At 54.0% G+C, this 9707-nt stretch overlaps 1 protein-coding gene across 2 annotated transcripts in view; it reads right to left on the bottom strand.

Annotated features, from left to right (window-relative positions):
* The window catches only part of Prdm15 (PR/SET domain 15), an 81335-nt gene that overhangs the window by 70978 nt on the left and 650 nt on the right, over window positions 1-9707 (bottom strand). The window lies entirely within an intron of this gene.

The raw sequence follows: 9707 nt of genomic DNA on the forward strand, positions 1-9707 counted from the left end.
TGTGAGTTTCAGACTAGCCTGAGCTATACAGGAGGACTTTGTCTCAAAAGCCAGAACTGAGAAGGCAATCCCCAGAGAAAAGGTAGGTACTATATTGGGCAAATGAAGAGGGAAAAATATGTATGAAAAAATCTGCCTCATGCCAGGGGTTCTGTGGACCAGGGAGAAGCCCGTGCACTTCTCGGAGACCTGCCCACCAGGTGGTTGGGACCCAGCAGGTGGCGGGGGCCCAGGTTTCTTCAGCCTTCAAGCTGGCTCAGCTGCAGCCCAAATCTGACCCAACACTGAGTTAGCAGTCACTGCTGCAGCACACGGGCCTGACGAGACTCCAGTGGCAGGAGGTCAGTGTGGCAGGAAACTAAACACATTCCAGTTGTTGGGGAGACTCTGACAGGGATCTCACTCATCTCGCTTGGTGGTGATGGACGTGAAGGTGGACCCCAGGCAAACCTTCTCTAGGACTGTTTACACGGCCCACCCAGGGTGGCGAGTGTGACAGTTACTGCTCACCGTGAACTGGCAGAGTCATCGGGGAGACAGGCTCCTAGCATTCCTATGAGGGGTTATCTAGACTGTGTCAACTGAGGTGGAAAACGCACCTTAATTGTGGGTGGCACCATCTATGGGCCAGAGTTCTGGATTGAATAAAAGGAGAAAATGAAAAAAAAAAGGAGGAATGAGCGGAACACGAGCGTTTGTCTTCCGCTGCTGACGCAACATGACCATTTTGCTGCCAAGACTTCCCTCCAAGATGGACCACACCCCTGAACCGTGAGCCAAAATAAATCCTTCCTCCTGTAAGTTAAAGTGTCAGAGTATTTTATCACAGCAACAGGAAAAGAAACTAAGATCACAAACATCTTACTGTCCGCCTACCTACCCCAAGCTTCATAAAGCTACAGCGTTGGAGGAAGTGGTGAAGGACAGGCACGGAGCTCGGTGGACAGCACAGAGAACCCAGAAACAGACCCCACACAGGCTCAGCGGAGCTTCCCTGAAGGCAGAAATAGTTCAGTGGAGCACAGAGAGCCTCTTTTCCCCACAAACATGTTGGCATGACTGGGCACCCACTGGTGGAAAATGAACCCTGAACTCACGTCTCATCAGAAAAAAAAAAAAAATTAGCACAACACTGGGCATGGCAAGCTTGACACTCAGCAACTGAGGCTATAGATTACAAGTTTCAGGCCAGCCTGGGCTACACAGGGAGGCTGTCTCTAAACAAACCATCACTCAGTTGGCTGCATCTATGTGGCTCTGTCTCAGTTCTCTATTCTGTTCTGGTGGCGGCTGCCCCACCCACACCACAGGAGAGGGGCTCGGTCCAGGCTCCAGCCTCACTGTGAGATGGGGGCTCAGCCCACAGTCCATGCTCTGGCCTCACCATGAGAGGGGCTCGGCCCACCAAGACTCTTCTGGCTACCCCGGTCCCTTTACCTCTTCATAGAAACAACTCTTCCTCCTCCTCCCCCCTCCCCCCTCTCTTTCCCCTTCCCCTCCCCCCTCCCTCCTTCCTCCTCTTGATTTTTGTTTTTGATTTTTTTGAGACAGGGTCTCACTATGCAGCCCTGGCTGACTTGGAACTTACTATGTAGACCAGGCTGATCTAGAGGTCCACCTGCCTGCCTCTGCCTTCCAGTGCTGGGATTAAAGGTCTGCATCCCACAGCCGGCTTCTCCATAAAAAAATTTAGAACAATCCTGTTTATAGCTTAAAAAAAAAAAAAAAAAAAAAAAAAAAAACTTGGAAGCATGACATACATAATTCTAGTTGCATCTTGCTTAAAATCATATATCCAAAATACTATCAATCGTGTGACAGGTGAAACAGGGTAAGGGACTTCCTTGTATTCAGTCTTGGCAATCTGGGGTGTGTTCTTCATTTAAAACAGATCTTAACTGAACAGTCATAGCTCAAGAATTTGGAAGCTAGCCCTGGTCTAGAGGCCCTGGGGATTCTGTTTAAACAAGAAGGGCCTCTTCCCACTGGTGCAGGCTCTCATGACAATATTAAAAGCCTTAGGGAAGAAATCGCTAAAGGAAAAAGCGAATGAACAGTTTCCCAAGCTCTGTGCTGTGACCCAGGATCAGGTCAGGCCAACGGCTCCCTGCCTAGCTGGGCAAAGGGCGCTTCTCACACACTTGGACAGGCCGCAGCACAGGTGACCAGTCCCACCCCTGTATAGGAGGATGGAACACGAGGGAGCGAGCAAGCATCACGTCTGCTACTGCAGACACCACAGGGCAGTCATCGCCCCTCCCTGGGCCTTACTACCTCACGTGCACTTTGAAAGGTTAGACTGTTCACTCTGTCACCCCGCTGCTACCTCAGACGTCTACAGGCTTGTTCAAGCATGCCATCGTTCCCGGAAGAACAGCACGGCCCAGCACGTGGCCCTCGCCGCCGAGCCCCTTCCAGCACTTGCCTTGACGATGCTGTAGGTGCCTCCTAAGCTTGTTTCCTGTGGCATACGAGGTTTTCTCACGCCACTTAATGAGTTTTCCCTGTACGCTGCTGTGATAAAATGCCCTGACAAAGGCAATGTGAGGGGAAAGGGCTTATTCTGATCAGGGCACTGTCCGTCATGGAGGGAAGTCAAGGAGCTTGAAGCAGCTGCGCCCATTGTATCTGTGGTCAGGAGACAGAGGGACGAATGCTTCCTAGTGCTCAGCTTTCCCATCTTGTTCAGTCAAGGATCCCCTGTGGAAGGAATGCCCCCCCTTCCAGTCAAGATGAGCCTCCCCTCAGAAATGAGAACTGTCCAGATAATCCCTGGAGGCTTGCTGGGAGGCCCCTCCCCCAGGTACTTCTGGACTCTGTCAAGCTAACCATTAGCCATCACACCCACTACTTCAGCTCCGCTCTGCTCTCCACCTGGGTTCACGGTCCCTGTTCGTCCTTCTCCCCATCTGCCCTCTTTAAAGTTCAGACCATCACTGTTGGGGCTGTAATCCTCTCCTGAGCAGACGCCAGTCAGGCAGGTGCACAGCTGGCCCTGCACAGCCCCCTGGCCGCACTTAAACACAGTATCACCCACCTGACCCTCTGCAGGCTGACAGGGGTCCATGCGGAGGTTGGGGGAGGTGGCAAAGCCAGAGTCCCTTTCCATGCATCTGAAAACACAGCGGGCCTGGACAGCTGAACTCCTCAGAGTGCACTGTGCTCACCCAGCAGACAGCCAAGCCTGGTCAGGGTGCCCTGCTCAGCCTCCTCTGCTCAGGCCATACAGACCCCACAGCTCAGTCTCTCCACATAGGAGTCCAGGCCCCTCTGCCCACCAGCTCCACTCAGGCACCAGCAGGCTGCTGACAGGATTCCAGGCCTCAGAACTCCTCCGTCTGCAGGACGCCATTTGCTGGTGTCTGCAGGGCAAGGCCTGGGATCAGCCAATTCTTTTGTTCTTAGGTAAAGTAAGTTTTATTCCACCAATGCAAACAACTACAAAGCCTGTACCTTGCCTCAGCCACTCTCCTCCCCCTCCCCCTGGGTGGCCTGGCCTGTGGTCTTGCAATACCTCACCTCTATGGAGACCCCAGCCTCTCCACCCTGGTCTGTTTCCACTCCTCCTGTAGCAGGAGAAGCCTGGCTCTCACCCTCTCTTCCTCCCTCCTGTTCCCCAGTACGATTTTACTGGATACAGGATAGGACTGGAAATACCGGCTGCTTAAATGGCCTTGTTAATATACGTATCTAGCTCAACCTTTTTAAAGCCAATTATTTTTTATACTCGTCAGTTCTTGAACATGAATCTGCTTGATGCTGTTACATGTAAGTCTTAGGTTACGTCTTTGCACCCAGAGGTATTATTGTCTTGTTCAGGTTTTGTGTCACCACGTTGTGTGAGGCTGTGGGAGTGGTGGTGTGTGTTGGAGTCTGAGTGGTGGCGTGAGTGCAGTCTGCAGGAGGGGAGGTAGCTGGGGCTCCCACCATCTCCACGGCTTCTCCTAGGTGTCCTGAGGGGCAGGCCGATATGGGAGCTGTTTCCCGCGGTCCCTTCTCTGCTGCCTGCAGGTCCCAACCCTTTCCGTCACCCAGTTCCCATCACCCAGATCTTGCTCCGCTCCTCTTAGGATGGTGCTGTTCCCTGCGCCCCTGCTCTGCTTCCTGGGTCCCTCCCCCGAAGCTTCCCGGCAAGGCCTGGTCCTGGTCTGTGCATCTGCATCTGTCCTTATGCTGATGTCACAGCACAGCAGACTGCCGGGCAAGGCAACCTCACTCGGAATGCCAGGCACTGCATGCAGAACCTTCTGGCCCACAGCTCACAGCACTGCTCAGCCCAGTCTGACTACTTTCCAGTCAGCAAGGCGTCTGCGTGCAGTTCCCACACCCAGAGCCCTCCAGAAGGTCAGGGTAGCCCCTGTCATCTGAGATCTTGGGGCCGAGCCTGTCTGCCTGACAAGCCCATCCCTAGCTCTGAGGTGCCCTAGTCCTTTTCTTTTCTAACTTTTCTTTCTGAAGCTTCTTCGTTTCATCCATGGCGCGGTTGAATTTCTGATTTTTACTTCTAATTCTTTTTTATGTATTTATTTTATGTGTATGAGTGTTTTGCCTACATGCATATAAGTGTACCGGTGTCATGCAGTGCCCACAGAGGCCAGGAGAGTGTTGGACCCCTGGAACTGGAATTACAGATGGACATGTGGGTGCTGGGAATTGAACCTGGGTGCTCTGCAAGAGCAGCCAGTGCTCTTAACCTCAGAGCCATCTCTCCAGCCCCATTTAATTCTGATTCTTTAAAAGGGATTTCTGGGTCTTTGAAAGGAATAGAGTCCAATGTGTAAAAATGGAAACTGAGGCAGTGTGTACCCAATTCCCAGATTTGAGCTCAGCCAGTTAAGGCAGACCCTTGGCTGTGAGAGCAGGGCTCTGCAGGCATCTTGACTAACAGGGTGTGTGCTAGGCTAAGAAGCAGAGGTTTGTCTCAATAAAAGGAAACTCGGGGTTACTAACTAGCATGTTTGTTAAACTTACGAAATGCCAAAGGCCTCTGGAGCTACTAAACACAAGGAGCACTCTTCGAAAAGGCAGCTGGGTGTGGTGGTCCTGTGCACGCCTGTAATCCTAGAACTCTCAGGTCTCAAGGCCAGCCTGGGCTATGTTACAAGACTGTCTCAAATAACAAAACAATCAAAGGTGGCTTCTTGGCACAGCAGGGGTGTTCCCTTCCGCCCAGTGAGTGGGAGGTGAAAGTCCCAACTGTGTCACCCCACAGACCACCAGCGCTGCTCAGTACTCGAGACACACTCGGCTCACAGTGCTGTGCCTTGAGCGCCATCACTCAACAGAAGTTTGCTGGTGACACTGGCATTTCCTCAGCCCTCACGCCAGAGGTCCAGAACACAACAGACAGGAAAACAGGCCAAATGGAGGAGCCTGGACCAGGGAGCATCTCATCAGAGAGAAGCAACATTTGTGAGCAACCCAGGCTCTAGAGCTCACAGACAAGGGGCCCAGAGCCTCCTGGGCTCATCAGAGGGCGGGGGTGGGGGGTGGGTGGGGGGTGTGTTATGATGAGGTTGGAAGATGAGAGACCTCAGCAGGATGTCGACTTGCCCAGGCTTCCTCCCCATGGCAAACAGAACCACCAGGTCCTCTTCCTGGTCTCCACGGGCCCTGTGCTGTTTCCTTCCCAGAATCGCTCTGTGGCACATGCAGCCTCGCAGCCTCCAGAACTTGGCTGAGCTATGGTTGCCATGCGATGGTATCAGGAGGTAGGTGGGCCTGAGAGGTGGCCAGGCCTGAAGCCCTCTCTAATGGACCTGGGCTGGGGTGGGAACCATATAGACAAGACCACACTCTCGCGAGCGGTGCTTTCTCCTGGTGAAAGCCCAGCCTCCCCACCCAGAGGGGCAGCCTGAGGATGCCTGGCCTGTGGGGCCCCTGGTGCCTTCTGACTCCCCCGGGGACAGTCTCCACTCTAAGAAATACAGTCCCGTTATTTATAAATGACCCAGTCTGGGGAACTGCAGCAGCGCAGAGCAAGCCGGAAACCTCCCCCATCCATCCAGCTCCTACCTAAAACCCAACCCCCGACACCTCCAGCTAGTCCTTTTAAGCTGGTGTCTGCCATGCACCAAAGGGAGGCTGCTCCACTTTACCCACGAAACCCTTCAAGTCCCACCTCTCCCTGCAGCATCTAACGGCATCTAGCACACTAAAACAAACACAAAGGGCTTCTCCTGGAGGTCACATCTGTGACACCCCACTTTTGATTCCCTCCACTGTAAAGTCCTGGGGAGAATGTCTGGCTTCCTTCCAACTGCTTGCTCCGGAATGGGAGGGCCCATCCTTGGCTCCAGCAAAGAGCTCCGTAGGAGTGTCTGTCTGTCTGTCTCTCTCACCCTCCTCCATCGGCCTCTCAAATCTCCCTCCTAGATACCTTTCCTCGGTGGTCAGTCTCCTGACTCGCTCCCTCTCACTGGACACCCTTTACAGTCTGTCCAGCATGCAGGGCTCTATGATGTTTCCTTAGCCCTCCCTTCCTCGGGACACAGCACAAAGTCTAAAGCCACCTCCAAGCCACCATCCTGGTACCCTCCGCCCCTGGATCTGGACCCATCTCCACAGCCACCTGATGTCTGATCCCATGCACAGCAACCTCTCTGCCAGTATCTCCCAAGTGTTCATTCAATCAGTTCGTTCAATCAGTCTCCATTCCAGGTTCTTTGGCGCCAGCTTACCTGATGACCAGGCCTAGTCTAAAGAGCTGCGAGACACGTAAGTTCAGCTGACTGCAAATATTGACCTCTAAAATAGAATCTTATGTCACTCTTGGAAACGCTACTATTAAAAATCAAGGCCCTGCAATGGGATGGCCCCGGTCACCTCCAACTCACAGGAGCCAGCTTACCCCCAAGTGCCAACAAGCTGACCCCGCCTCTTCTCTGTGCCCTCCTGACTCCCTCCCTGGAGATCCTAAACCATCCATTACATACTCCTGTCTGCAATTGCTCTCCCGACGCCCGTCGTAACTTCTCGTAACACAGGTATGTCTGTACGTTGAATCAGACATGGTTTCACAGGACCATATTTCACAGGACGGTATGCTGTGATCCTTTCTTTGGGTGAGTTACTGCTGCACTCACTGGACCACCACCTATCATCTACGTTACACAATAGTTCCAAAGAAAAGCTGGTTTGAGGAGCTCAGCAAACCTTCTCGGGGACACACATCCACCTCAGTTGTTGTCCTGGGAACACAGAGCAGCGTGCCACACAGGTGAAGAGATGAAGTGGAAGGTTGGGAACTGCAGGGCTTTATGCCTACCCTCTTGAACTGAGAGACAAAACTGAGGGTCACAAGGCCCGCAGGGCTTCTTCAAGATGCAGGGGTTGGGCACTCAGTGACCCCCACCCCCGCCCCCCACCCCCCACACTTATGGATCAAAACACTTATTTCCCAGGGTCACAGCCATGCCAAGCCTGGAGATGGATCAGAGGATGTGGCCCTCCCTGGGCAGGGACCCTTCCCTAGAGACAGTAGGAAGGGCAAGTCCCAGCTGTGCCCACAGCCTCTGCAGGGCCAGGGTCTCCCCCACCCAGAGGGCCAGCTTGAAGATCCCTGGCCTGTGGGGGGCCCTGGTGCCTTCTGGCCGCCACCCCAGGCCCGCTGCCTTGTACTCCTAAGTGGTACTTTCTGTGACCAGATGGGCTCCTGGGTGCCTCCTTCTATCTTGGGTAGAATCCTACTGACCTCTGTTCCCGTGGTGCCAAGGCAGTCCCAGGCTCAGCTCTAAGAAAAGGGATCCTGTACCAGCCCAGCTCAAAGCTGCCATGAGCATCCTCCTGGCAATCCTGCTGCTTCCCCACCCTGACCTTGTCCTTGTCCGCCCTGTAATCCCAAGCCTGTTCCCACGCAGACCTCTGCACTAGCTGTGTGTAGGCCTGAGATAAGCCCACCCCACTCTCCACCCAGAGCTCCCCTCACAGCACTGGTCTACTCAGTGCTCCTCCCCACACAGATGTCTCTGGTCCCAGCTCTGTGTGTTCACCTGCGGCCTCCTTCACTCCCTGACACGCTTGCCTAACCACTTCCTTGCTTATGGTCTTCACCATCTCTGGCACTTGCCTGGCACAGCCTCCTCCATTGTTCCCTGAAGTGCTGGGCATGTGGAAGGTGCCCAGTGCACATTCACCACAGGATGAATGGTCGATAAACCAGTCTGGGCAAGGTGCACCGGACAGGTGTTAGCCACACACTGCTAACGAGAAACTGAGTCTAGGAAGCCTTTAAGCTACTGTTCACCATCAATTTTCAAATTCCCTTAAGTCTGCAAAATACAGCAATGTTTCCCTGGCCTTCTGCACAGATAACCGTGGGGGGCGGGGGTGACAGGAGAGCCACATCCCTCGGGAACAGAGTTCTTTCTCGAAAGGAAATCACTCTAACATATTAGCCTTGTGGTTGTGGTTTTGTTTTTAGACGGTTTCTCATTACCTAGCTTCAAGCTCAAGCTCTTCCAGCCTCAGCTTCCCAAGTGCTGGGATAGACATTGATACCACACCTAGCAGTGGTTGATTTTTTAATTCATCAATTTGTCTTCTGGATAAATAACTGTCTGCTTCCCAAACTGGAAAGGATTAGAGTATATTCTGTGCTGGTGTTTTTGCAAAAGCATGAATCACAGACAGAAAACAAGCCCAGAGGAGAAAATTCAGTGCTTTTGCCCCTCAAAGCCCAATCTACAGGTTTTATTGTGTCTTCAGCATTCAAGGAAGGCTTTGGGTTCAGGGTAATCTGGGGAGGCAGAGGAGAGCAAGGATGATGAAGAGGATGCTTCAGACTGCTAGGTTTGAAGCAAAATACGGTCGGGGGTGTGCAAGGGAATCAGTCACTTATGAATCCCGTTTCTACATCATGAGGTCTCCAGGGACAACGGCCCTGTCGCCCTTGGGGTTTCTCACAGAGCCAGGTCCTCTTTCACCCTTAAAATCACCTTCAGGACCCAGCCGGGCTCTCCACCGCACCTCCACCTGGGGTCTCAGGAATGGCTTCAGCAAAGGTGGCTTTTAAAGGAGGGCTGTCAGCTTTAAATTCAGACACGGGTGCACACGTCTCCTACCATTTTAAAGCACTTCGGAGGAGGGGGAGAGTTCTGAGCATGTGTGAAGAGGCCCTGGAACCACTGGGAGGGCTTGTCGGGGTAAGTGCGCACTAGCTCCCCACTGGGGAGGCCCTGTCCAGTGTCCATCCTTTCAAATCTCACCTCGGGAACATTCAGGCCACACCTGGCTCTGGTCCCCACCTGCCCACCCTCTTCCCAGTGGGTGGACAGGCACATGTCTCCTGTCTTTCACTGTCACACGGCAAGTCAGACACTCGGGGCCTGGGAAGCATGGCCTGGTATCTGGCTTTCCCAAAGGCAACAGGGGCTAAGGTTAGACCAAGACCGGTCCCTGAGCTGTGCCTGAAAACCCGGGAAGAGCGACCTGAGCAGACTGGATTGGGGCTGTGGGGACCTGGACACTGCAGCCTGGGGCTGGGCCTGGACGTAGGCGGTAGCCCGTGGGTACTGGGCCCTGAGCACGCGGAGAGCTCTGCGCCAGAGCACTCGGGCTGGACCTGAGCATCGGGGCCGGACCCCAGCACCAGGCAGGACCCGAGTACGGAGGCTGGGCCCGGGCACCGAGGCCGGACCCCAGCACCAGGCAGGGCCGGGCCGAGGGCGGCGCGCGCCGGGCGGTTGGGGCCGGGCCAGGCAGGGCGC

Source organism: Nannospalax galili, unplaced genomic scaffold (assembly GCF_000622305.1).
Source record: "Nannospalax galili isolate Female #2095 unplaced genomic scaffold, S.galili_v1.0 scaffold652, whole genome shotgun sequence".
Classification (NCBI taxonomy): domain Eukaryota; kingdom Metazoa; phylum Chordata; class Mammalia; order Rodentia; family Spalacidae; genus Nannospalax; species Nannospalax galili.